This window comes from Idiotropiscis lumnitzeri, chromosome 22 (genome assembly GCF_059441095.1).
Source record: "Idiotropiscis lumnitzeri isolate Australia: NSW breed Sydney's pygmy pipehorse chromosome 22, RoL_Ilum_1.0, whole genome shotgun sequence".
In the NCBI taxonomy this organism is placed as follows: domain Eukaryota; kingdom Metazoa; phylum Chordata; class Actinopteri; order Syngnathiformes; family Syngnathidae; genus Idiotropiscis; species Idiotropiscis lumnitzeri.
The window spans coordinates 4,208,071-4,220,721 of NC_142412.1; the positions used below are offsets into that span (position 1 = coordinate 4,208,071).

At 42.4% G+C, this 12,651-nt stretch overlaps 1 long non-coding RNA gene across 1 annotated transcript in view; it reads left to right on the forward strand.

Annotated features, from left to right (window-relative positions):
• Positions 1-12,651, forward strand: part of LOC148316153 (uncharacterized) — a 30,084-nt gene that overhangs the window by 15,029 nt on the left and 2,404 nt on the right. Inside the window, exons 3-7 of the long non-coding RNA XR_015840333.1 lie at positions 7,102-7,185; positions 7,484-7,540; positions 10,491-10,539; positions 11,547-11,645; positions 12,364-12,487. This is a non-coding gene — a long non-coding RNA (uncharacterized LOC148316153). The remainder of the gene's footprint in view (positions 1-7,101; positions 7,186-7,483; positions 7,541-10,490; positions 10,540-11,546; positions 11,646-12,363; positions 12,488-12,651) is intronic.

Below are 12,651 nucleotides of genomic sequence, written 5' to 3' on the forward strand. Positions count from 1 at the left end.
GGGAGGGGGAGATGAGGATGAAAATGACAAGAAAAGAACAAGAAGAGGAAAATAAAAAGTCACGCCAGCCGGAGAAGGCTCTGCAGTCACACTTCAGCTTTGACGTTTTATTTGTAACTTTTGAGCAGTGCATTCATTGAGCTCATGCTAAACTTAAAACGCAAGCTAACTGTTGTTACAGCATAAAATTCTTTCAGAGTGCTCTGAATAAATCAAGTTCACCCAGCACTCAAAACATGACAAGGTCATTAATTAATTCCAGCCAAAATAATCTCGGGATTTTTTATATAAAAATAAAAACATATAGTAAGGACATAATAGAGTGTAAAGAATTTTTTTAAAAAATGCTACTGTTTTGGCTTCAATTGATATCTGCTGCTTCTACAACTTCTCAGTAAGCTGCAGTAATATTAGTCGTTCTTCACAGAGGATAAATAATATATGCATGTGAGTATTTGTGCGTGTTGTAATACTACAAGGATCTAGTCAACCTGCTACAAGAAAAAAACAGTCTTAAAATGTCAGGACTACAATGGAATTGTTATGACAAAATGTCAACGTTCTGGGAATAAAGTTGTAATACTAATGTCACAATACTGCGGGAAAAAAAGTCATAATGTGTGCAAATTATGCCTGAAAAAAAAACCAGGAAATCTCTCATACATGCACAGTTTTCTGTCAAACCTGCAGAATACGCGCTTTAATTCACAACGTTGTATTTTTAGGTGAGAGTTTTGAATCTCATCAGAATTCCGCTCGCTCGTGTTGCCGGGCAGGTTTCACATACATTTCACATCTTTTCTGTCAAAGCCGCTGGGTCCGTGGTTGGTCGGAACATTCTGTCAGGTTCGCCGGTAGGCGAGGACCACAATCCACAGTCCTGAAAAGCATTTCTCTTAAAAAAAAATCGAGAAATTTGATATTTTAACGTCTAATATGAACAGGCATTTCCCTGCCTGGATTAATTAAAAACAATGTACAGGTGTGATCTGTCAAAATCGAATACGAAGTCAGGGTACAAGATGATAGTATGCAGTCCCCCCAAACCGCCAGCAGAGACAATGCTCTCTTGAATGTGTTTGCTTTGTTCTTGCTTGGTACTTTCAATGGGCTCTGTCTGAGGTGGGATTCGAACCCACGCATCCTGGGGAGACTGCGACCTGCACGCAACGTCTTAGACCACTCTGCCATCCTGGCAGCTGGTGAAAAGTTGTCAAGCTTAGTATAGCCACTTGGTTAAAGTAAAATATCAGATGTCAAATCTTTTTTTTTTGTGCATACTGAAACGTATTTGTTGATCAGTACACGGTCACCTTGCTAACAAGATCAGGTTGCAAAGTGATGGTCCACCTGCTAAATGCTAACATTTGTTTTTAAAAAGAACAAAAAGGAGAAGATTCAGAGATTCAGATTCAGATTCAGATATACTTTATTGTCATTCTTGTACACATGTATACAGAACGAAATGTCGATACATCTGACCCGCACAGTTTCCTTAAATATACAGATATAAATATGTCGTATTGAGTAGGAATCTAGAAAAGGGATTTTATGTACAACAGTGCAAAAAAATAGAAGTTTGTAGAGTGCAAACACGCAAGTGGGGGGGTAACAGCTGGGTAGGCTTACTATATGTGTGATTGACCGTTTAACAGTCTAATGGCTAGGGGGACAAAGCTGTTGCAGAACCTGGTGGTCCTGCACCGCACACTGCAGTACCTCTTCCCAGAGGCTAGCAGAGTGAACAGTCCATGATGGGGGTGAGAGGGGTCCCTAATGATGTTTTTGGCTCGGGATAGGCAGCGCTTCTGGCCAATGTCCTGAATGGAGGGGAGAGAAGTCCCGATGATTTTCTCTGCTGTCCTCACCACCCTCCTCACACTACTCCAGTCGGAGGCACAGCAGCCTCCACACCACACAGAGATACAGTTAGTCAGGATGCTCTCTATGGTGCTTCTGTAGAATGTGATGAGGGTGGGTGGGGGCAGGTGGGCTCTCCTCATCCTCCGCAGGAAGTACAGGCGCTGCTGTGCCCTCTTCACCAGTGATGCAGTGTTCACAGACCAGGTGAGTTTGTCTGTGATGTGCACCCCTAGGAACTTGGTGCTGCTGACCACCTCCACAGCCTTGTTGTTGATGAGAAGTGGGGCATGGTTGGACTGGAAATCTTGAATTGGTGCCATGCCTTGCATTCGTTTTGGAAATAAGATTTTCTGTTTGCCTTTCTGTGGATTTTGCGTGGTTCAACGTCGATTTTTGCCGCATTGCCGTTTATTCAACCCCCCCACCCCCAAAAAAATAAAAAACAGAAGTCACTATGATTGCAATCAAGAAACAAAAACCAGCGTGTTGCCCGCGAACCCTGCAGTGTGAGACGTGTAGTGTTCACTTGCTCCAAGGCAATTGTTTTAGTGTATACCACATACCCAACAAATTAATCCACTGTCCCCCCGCCCCCAAAAAAATAGGGGAAGTCATTCAAAAAAAATAAAATAAAAAAAGTAAAGAATTATTTTCACCCCCCCCCCCAAAAAAAATGAATGAACGTATGAACAGGAAGTGAGTTATGAATTTTTGAAAATATATATATATATATATATATATTTGCTCCTCTTCGGCTTACTGTGACGCGAGCATGCCCTCCTCTTTTACAAAATTAAATACATGTAAAAAAAAGATGATTCACAATCGCGGATTTTCACGATAAAAGTGTATTCACTCACCGATGCCACACCTCAGACAGAGCCCATTGAAAGTACCAAGCAAGAACATAGGAAACACAGTCAAGAGAGCATTACCAGTTGCCAGGATGGCGGAGCGGTCTAAGGCGTTGCGTTCAGGTCGCAGTCTCCCCAGGAGGCGTGGGTTCGAATCCCACCTCAGACAGAGCCCATTGAAAGTACCAAGCAAGAACAAAGCAAACACAGTCAAGATAGATTGTCCAGTATTTTCGTGAAAACATATTTAGAAGTTAATGATGGCGATTGTTCAGATTACGAATATTTCACATCTAAAATAAGTAGAATTACCAAGTCATGTTTTGTCCGCACAGGCGGCTTTGGCGCTTGTTCCACCAGCAAATCAAAGTACGCATGTTGACTGTAGTGCCGCAAACACGCCACCGGGGGCAACATCCACCTGGAATCCCACCATTGAAGAACTGCAGCCGTTGGGCTCTTGGTGCTGGTAGCCAGGACGAGGCTCAGGACGTTCTCCTAAGGAGAAATAGAAGATCGCATCCACAACAATTTAGCAGCTCGTCTGCTGCACACAATTTTTTTTTTGTCAATATTCTTTGTTGTCTTGTCTCTCTTGACAGGTCCTCTAGGCCCTAATAACAATTTCTAAACGTGACAAAAAGCAAAAAAAAAAAAAAGAAGATAGGATCATCTGAGTCATGTTGCCGGGAGATCAAGGGCGGATTTTTTGGAATTCATTTGATTTTTTTTTTTTCAAGTTCAGCGGGCCGGATTAAAACGTTTAACGGGCCACATGTGGCCCCCAGAGGGCAACAGGTCGAACAGGTGTGAGTTGTGCTTGCGTATGGAAAATATGGGCTCTTTCTGAGGTGCTCGTCGCCAAACTGGACACTCTCGGCCTCCCAATGTAAATTTCCACCCTTATATAGTGTAAAAAGACACAAACTCAACAAAAGTTTATTTGTAGAGGCAGAATTGGAGGCTGAAGCAGTTATAAACAGCAGGCCTATCACAATGACGTTGACCCACTAGGAAGCCTGCCAAAAAATTAATGATTAGCAAAAATGCTCCTCAAATAAAAAAACGTTTGGTTTAGCTGTTATAAAAGTTTCCCCTCCCACCAAAAAAAAACAAAAAAAAAATGTTTTCTGTAACGAACAGGAAAAGGCTCTCCCATCCTGCCGCAATTTGATCCACCAATTTATACTCGTCAGGGACCCCTCTTGGGACTCCAATTGCATCTATATATGTGGGATCTCCTGCATTCAACCATTCTTGCATGTCCCTTCTCTTCCTGTTATCTATTTTGTGCATTTTACACTATAATGAAAATTAGAGGTGGGAAAAGTGACAGTAGGGCCTGAATCTGGGCAGGCTTCCAGAAAATTGGTATGCGCCAGTTTGCCGATCACTCTGGAGGATGTCAACGACCTGGCCCTTGTGAATCGATAAATTCAGAACAGCCACTTTTCACCTGAGTTTCAGTGACCGCCGCCATTGTGAATAATAATCCATTAATCTGGCCAGAGTATGTTATCTTTGCTCTTCCTTTGCACAGACCCAAATGAATGCAGAAACGACAAAAATGTGAGACGGCGCAAAATTTAAAGGGTACTCAATGGCTTTTCTGCCGATGCAGCTTTTTTTTTTTCATGGGGTGCACCGAAGTGAGCAATACGGCCTTAACGATTGGTTGTGTACGTGAATGCTTCTGTCGTCAGGCAACGCATCTTCACCGCAGGTAAAGTCAGCAACGTGTTTATACAATTTCTTAATAATTATTTCATACAGTCATTATATATAATAGTTTGAAACCAAAAATGCACATTAACACAAAGGCATCTTAGTGACAATGTCATTTTCGCTCGGAAATGGTAGTTCTGTGTGTGTCTCTGCTATCTCTCTCCCCCCGTACAATCGGACTTTTCAGCACCTTAATAGCCACGCCTTTTGCCAAAACGTCACAAAATTCGGCAGAGAGTAGGAAGGAGAAGCATGATTGAAGTCACCAGAGATAAGGAACAAGGCATTTGGGTGCTGTGTTTGTAGCCTGCTCACAGCTGCATTCAGTACATCACAGGCTGTCTCTTGCTGACTTTTCTTATATATAACATTTTGTATGTTTAGCCTTCCAGTAAATCCCCCGAAGCGTGTCTCCGTTCGGCGTGCATGACAATTAAGCCGAAGAGGAGCACCTCTTCCGCCCGAGCACGAGCGGAGCGCGAGGCTTCGGCTTACTGTGACGCGAGCATGCCCGCCTCCTCCGGAGCTTCTGGAAATTTACATTGGAAACGTTTAGTTTAGCTGTTAATGAAGTTTCGGGGTTCCGCTCTTTATATTGTGTGATGGTCATAATAAATTAACACTCAATCAATGTCTACACACATTGTGTAGTGGACTACATCAAGTTCTGCATGGAAACTGTGTCCCTACACACTGTCGAACAAAATAACATGAAAATGAATAAATGTAATAGATTTGACTGTTATTACAAATTCTTCACACATTTTCAAATGATAATCAGTAAATATCGATAAAATACACAAAAAATCCGTCCAAACGTTTCGCTGATGCCCGACTGCCCTAAGGCTGTACGCAGCAAATCGCGGAAGGTTTGAATGGAAGAGCTTGGTTGTTTTTTTTTGGAGATTTCTTTTTCTTCGAGTCCCCCTGGTGTGATCTTGGACCTTGAAAAAAATAATTGCATATTAAATCGCGAGGGGAGGAAAACATTTTATTTTTTAATTATTTTCCAAAACGTTCACGCTGATCTGAAAACAGTCCAGTCGAGTAGCCCCATTAAAACGCTGCTTTTATCCATTTAAATACGTTAATGTGAATTGTAAAAAAAGTACCTTCATTCACATGTGTTAGATAATTTTCAAGCATGCTTTGCTGTGGAAAAAATTATTTGTCTCTACACACAAAAGTAGTTTAGGAAATATTATTATTATTATTAGGGCCCGAGCAGTGACCGCTGCGAGGTCCCTATCGTTTTTCTAGAAATTGTTATTAGGGCCCGAGCTGCGACGGCTGCGAGGTCCCTATTGTTTTTGTAGAAAATATTATTACTTTTATTATTATTATTATTATTATTATTAGGGCCTGAGCAGCGACCGCTGCGAAGTCCCTGTTGTTTTTGTAGAAATTATTATTATTATTATTTTTCCGATTGTACGATCGCATTTTTGACCCCCGAAACAGATTAGGAAAAGGCCCAAGTTGAATCAGCAAGCAATAAGATTTCTTTTCATGGGTACCAAAATTTTTTGGGTTCGAATCCCGCCTCAGACAGAGCCCATTGAAAGTACCAAGCAAGAACAAAGCAAACACAGTCAAGAGAGAGGTAGACCCTATTAACAGCTTGTCTTTGAGACTTCATGGTCTATATTCGACATGTGGTCTTCATCAATCATATACTTGCCCACGCTGCTGCCAATGCCGTCTGCGTGTCGGAGTGGTGAGTGGTCAAGAAGAGGCCGGCGACATTGAACTTAGGAATAATAGAAAGGCCGTGGCGGGCCAATTCCAGGACTGTGGTGAAACAGTCCTTCAAGGCCTCGAAACTACGACATCGCTCATGAGCAACTGGGAAACACATGGACTCCAGTCCCAATCTATTTTTCCCTAAATTAATCTACTGTATGAAAAATAGATCATTACTTTACACTTTACTTTACTTTCAGTATATCTATACGTAAGTAGAGAAACGCTTTGCTTGTGTGACCCTTACAATAATCAAGTCCTTGTGCGAAATACATGCTCATTTTGCTTTTACACACACTCGCGCACCTCCAAATGAGTCCCAGTTGAGGCAATCAGCCATTATTTGGGCAATTTTACCTCCTATCAAGGTGCAATGACCAAAAAATCTTTTTCCACGATATAAAGGTGGAATCTTTCATCTGAAACGTTTGGTTTAGCACGCCACCTGGGCACAAGACAGAAACACTTTCAAGCGAGCAGTCTCCCCAGGAGACGTGGGTTCGAATCCCACCTCAGACAGAGCCCATTGAAAGTACCAAGCAAGAACAAAGCAAACACATTCAAGAGAGCATTACCAGGTGCCAGGATGGCGGAGCGGCTTGTGACAGGTAAGGCACGCCTTCATGGAACATCAGCTGATAAAGACTGGTCACAAGGAAGGTCACCGCACCGACCTATCGAAATACTTACGCCAAAGTTCTTTTGGCTGTCCCGTGCTCCATTGCGACCAGGAAAGGAACGATGAATTCATTTCGAATCCCACCTCAGACAGAGCCCATTGAAAGAGCATATACATCATTTCATTCCAGTGAGACGTGTACACCCCAGAAGAACAATTCACCTGCTTAATGAAGCTTTTGTTTCACTCAAGATAATGACTCGTCAGCAGCAGATTAATATTTTACTTTGTTTTCAGAGTGCTTACAGACCTCGGCAAACTTAGGGGCCGCTTGGCACCGTCTGTGCCCGGGGAAGGTGCCAGCAGCAGGCTCTCATAAAGGTGAATGACGTTGTTTACTCATACCATTTTGATTCGCTGTCTTATATATATATATATATATATATATATATATATATATATATATATATATATATATAAATATATATACGTGTATGTGTGTGTGTGGTCAATACAGAAGTTTAAAACGCTTAATGCATAATGCACAATATTATGCACGGAAGGAAATAATAGCCATGTGACACTCCGATGTACTGCACATAAAGAAGAGCACACTGTTCTTAAAGATTGAATGTCAATGCATTGATCTTAAAAGTTAAATTCAACTGGTCATTTTCAGGCCCCGCTCTTCAATCCTGGCAACTGCACAAGTGCGCTCACGGTTTGCAGCTAACAGGTCGGTGAAACCAATATAAGAGAAGAAAAATGGTATTTTATTTTTATTACGATCAAAAGTCAAATAGGGTCAAAAGGCGTTGCGTTCAGGTTGCAGTCACCCCAGGAGGCGTGGGTTATATATTACTAACAAAGTTAAGTTTGTAATTTTCATTTTCAAATTAAAACTAAAATTGTATGTGTGCACGCAAGCATGTTGAAACGCTGACCGAGATGACTTTCGGACCTGTTAAAAAGGTTTCAAAGGAATAGTTTGTCATTGAAGAATAAAAAGCGCGGTTTGCCGCATGCACATGTGTGCGAGCGCGGCAACACACCCCTTGTGTGTGGAAAGAACACGTGGCAACGCAAGTGCATATGCAGGGATATGCATATGCGAGACAATGCTTTTGAAAGGCATGGAAAAGCCTGCATCTTTATATTAACATACAAATAAGGCGAATTATTTAAATAATAATTATCTACACAAATATAATAATTTTTCTGTGGTCCACATAGCGGGACGAAACGGGGACATAGGATATATATATATATATATATATATATATATATGTATATATATATATATATATATATATATATATATATATATATATATATTATTTGCTAATATTATTGTAATGGAGGTTCGAACAATGACACGAGAGCATTACCAGCTGCAAGGATGGCGGAGCGGTCTAAGGCGTTGCGTTCAGGTCGCAGTCTCCCCAGGAGGCGTGGGTTTGAATCCCACCTCAGACAGAGCCCATTGAAAGTACCAAGCAAGAACAAAGCAAACACATTCAAGAGAGCATTACCAGGTGCCAGGATCCAATGTGCTCAGAATGTCACAATTGGGACAAGGACAGGCCGCATTTGACCACCCTGACCATCCAGGGGTGGGTAATTGGCACACAAACTTGACTGTCGGCCTGCACTTGCTAAAAGACACTGTTGAGAATGTCAAAGCCAAAATCCAGGACAAAAACACTATCTAAGGGGGCCGCGCGACAGCAATAACCTTGGGCTGCAACTACTATCACAGCAACGGCTCATTATATTTTGGCTGCTAAATATGCCAATTTGTCAGAGAGAAGACCGTGACAAAGAATGGCCCAAATCCTGAAGATGTTTGGATATTAGAGTGTCAAGTTATATTTCTAGAACTAATGTGAAATGTAAATTGTGAACATGCACAGTCCGTCTTTCCATCATGGGCTGAGTCACTGCAGCGCGCCGATGTTAATGAGGGCCGCCCCCCCCCCCCCACACTCTATAAATGTGGAAATTTACATTGTTATTAATTACATCTCTCGGTCTAAATTGGTCACCTGTTGGGTCGTTTAATTCGGGCCTGCTTCGACAGACCGAGGTCACAGAAGCCGTCGCAGCGTGGGCTTCTCTCCGCGCCGCCGGCTGATTAGTGTTATTCGGGGAATTTAACTTTTCTTGAATTTTATTGAACAGACCTTTCAATCATAATTTAAATCCTTCGCCGCTTCCCAGAATGTCTTCTTTTTATGTTCCAACATACAAACCACACCCATCGCTTTCTTTCTCGCGTGTTGTTTTTCCTCATCTGGATTATTAATCAGCCATCGAGGGCGAGACTGTCAGAGGGGGAATCCAGAGGTTTGGACATCAACTCGCAGTCCGAAGCCCCACGGGAGTGTTGGGTGTGAGTGCTTCAACCCGATTGTGTAACTGGGCATCTCCGCCATCAAAACCACTCCATACCACCCATAAATGTTAAAATAAATTGATGCTGTACGAGCGCTGATGAGATGATGTTTCTGGGTCATGTGAGTACAGGATTATCAAACTAGCTCAATAAGCATGTTCACACGAACCCTCAGAGCCATTGGTGACGCTCCCAAACATTTTCATTTTCGCCTCTCTACCTTACGTCACTGAAGCCAGTACGTCCCCTGAAGGATGTGTCTCTACCTTATATTTGCTCAAACACAGTCAAGAGAGCATTACCAGTTGCCAGGATGGTGGAGCGGTCTAAGGCGTTGCAGCAACAGCAAACTTCTGCAGGAACCTTTATATAGTGTAAAAAGACATCCTCGGCCCGGCGTTCGTGAAAGTCAGGCCGAAGAGGACGGCCTTCCCCCGGACGCGAGGTCATAGAAGAATGTATGCATTCATCAAACTTTCTTATCGTCTTTAAGGCTCCTGGTGAATTTTTTTCTGTTTGCGTATCTTTATCTTTACCAGTTCGCTTCTGAGAATCGCTCTTTACCTTAGCGGTGAATCTTTGGGGGGCTGGCACACAAGATAAAGATAAAGATAAAGATGTCCCTTTTAAGAATGACGTGGAGCGGCGACTCGGCCTCGTCGTATTTTTAATTCTTTCTATACAAACAACAACAACAAACAAAGTCCACAAATCATCACATCTCTTATACACACTGAATGCATTTACAGCACTAAAAAACCAAACTTTTATAACAGCTAAACCAAACGTTTCCAATGTAAATTTCTACCTTTATATAGTGTAGAAAGGCATCCTGAAGCCTGGAAAGTCATTAATTTGATTGTCCAGTATTTCCTTCATGAGATATTGCAACACTTAGAAAAAGTGTACAGCGCCAGCAGACAATGAATTTTCAGCACTAAAAAAACGAAACTTCATTAACAGCTAAACTAAACGTTTCCAATGTAAATTTCCACCTTTATATAGTGTAAAAAGACATCCTGAAGCCTGGGCAGTCATTAATTTGATTGTCCAATATTTCCCTTATGAGATAATGCCTCTCATAGCAAATGTGTACAGCGCGAGCTGAAAATGCATTTACAGCACTAAAAAACCAAACTTTTATAATAGCTAAACCAAACGTTTCCAATGTAAATTTCCACATTTATATAGTGTAGAAAGGCATCCTGAAGCCTGGAAAGTCATTAATTTGATTAAACTTAGGGGCCGCTTGGAACCGCCCGTGCCCTTCATTTCTGGTTTCTTCTTCAAGGTACACCGAAGTGACAGAAGACGTTTGAGTGCTTGTTCCCTGTTGTTTGGTAAGCGCTGTCTTGGAACCCGGAACGGAAGTGGTGCCACCCAACTGTTTGATTCATCCTTAGAGAAATGTTCCTCTTTTTAACACACGTGATGGAATTTACCCAGTCGGTGGATCACTCGGCTCGTGCGTCGATGAAGGACGCAGCTAGCTGCGAGAGTTTGTTACTTAGCAATTTTGAAAATACAAATACCGTCGTACACGAGCAACCATTTCAGGGTGTACGCCCGCCTACAGCCCTAAAACAGCCGCGATTGGCGTCAGGTTTGCTCACAAGACTGTAATTGTGTATTTAAAAAAAATCATTTCTCAATAAAGACAAGAACAATTTTCCAAATTTTGATGATCATTAGATTCACCTGTGGCAAAAGTATTGTGAATTTTGCTATTGATTTTACACCCTGCACTGCAGTGTTGCCAACCAATCACAAAATACCTGCAGCGCAAACAAACAACAATTCACACTTCCTGTTGACTCTCGTTGACAATTTTGAATTGTTGATTTTGTTAGATTAAACCCTCACAAGGACGTCGAGAAGTTAAAACCTTGTGGATCGCTGCAGCATCACACGAGCGCACAGAGACAAACGTGGCAGCAACTTAAAACAACGATCTTTGCTGAGGGACAGCCGCGCAGGCAATAAATATTCAGTTTGGGCCTCTTGGTCACAGTAGTAGAATGAGTGTCTTTCTTACAAGTAAGTAGTATGACCATATATACATGGGGGATGTTGAAAACATGCCCAAAGTGTTTCGATATCGAATAAAGCAGGCGTGGGCAAACTAAGGCCCACATGCGAACTTGAAAAAAATAGCTTACTTAGCCTTTAGTCTACTAGTTAAACACCAGCACATAATGGAAAACACCATAGACCAGAGGTGTCAAACATGTCACAGGCATATGAAGATTATACATTGTGGTTCATATTTTAGCAAGTATTATTGAAGTTTACACACTTGTTGCCAGGCAGATTTTGCACTATTCTTCTTTCATCCTCGTCCAATCAGACGGCGGCGTCCGACATGCGCTACCAACCGCTGCCCAGCCCCGCCTCCGCCCCGCAGGGTGCCTTCTCTGATGGCCGTGCCCACTCGTGTAAATCCAAGGTAAGCCACAGAATCTTTTACGTGCGTGCTTTCAAGTGAAGCTCCATTGTTCACAGTCGGGGGTGATGTCTGGCCAACTATGTGACGGCCTTCCCCCGGATTAAGGGATTAATGTAGGTAAATATTGAAGCTCTTGAAGGGAAATTGGAAAGTAATTGAGCTGACATATAAAACTCCAAGCATGAGGTGGTAAGGCTATGTAAGCACACAAAACATGCGGTGCCTATCCCAGCTGTCAGTGTAATGTATTAAAAATGTATTTTGCATATTGGTTAATGTGCTCAAGCATTTTGAAAATGTATATCACTGAAAGAAAAAGTCAAGTCACGTCAAAAGAATCTCAAATCAGGACGATACGTAATTTGACAAAAATGAATGTGATGCTAGAACGGGAACGGCTTATATTCCAGCTCCGCACAAGGGTCCTAGACCGCTCCGCCATCCTGGCACGGTGCTCCTCTTCGGCTTACTGTGACGCGGCTGGCTTCACGGCTCACGCACCGTAATTGCCACGCAATGAAAATGCCACGTGATTTATCATGTGATGTGCTCCTGCATTTATTGTCATTATTATTTTCGGATGTTGCCAGTCAAACTTCATGAGGTGGCATTCTTTATTCATTTATTTATTTATTCTTTTATACATTCATAACTGACAGCTTCGCCTGGGTCTCGGATCCCTCTCAATACAACTCTACACCTCTCCTGCCATCCACAGAACTCCACTCTACTTGGCCCGACTGGAGAACTCCTCGGTGGGCACAGATGAGTCCACGTACTTGTCCCCGTAAGAGGATGGCTGCGCGCAGGAAGTCAGAGAGAGAGTTTGGTGATTGAAGAAGGTGTGACGAGTTGTCGAGAACACTCCCGCGCCACCTGCGGGCCCCACAGACTACAAATTATTTTTTAGACCCGCGAAGCACTGAACCCAAGGCGCTGCGCGACCGCTGCGAAGTCCCTATTGTTTTTGTAGAAATTATTATTATTATTATTTTTCCGATTTGTT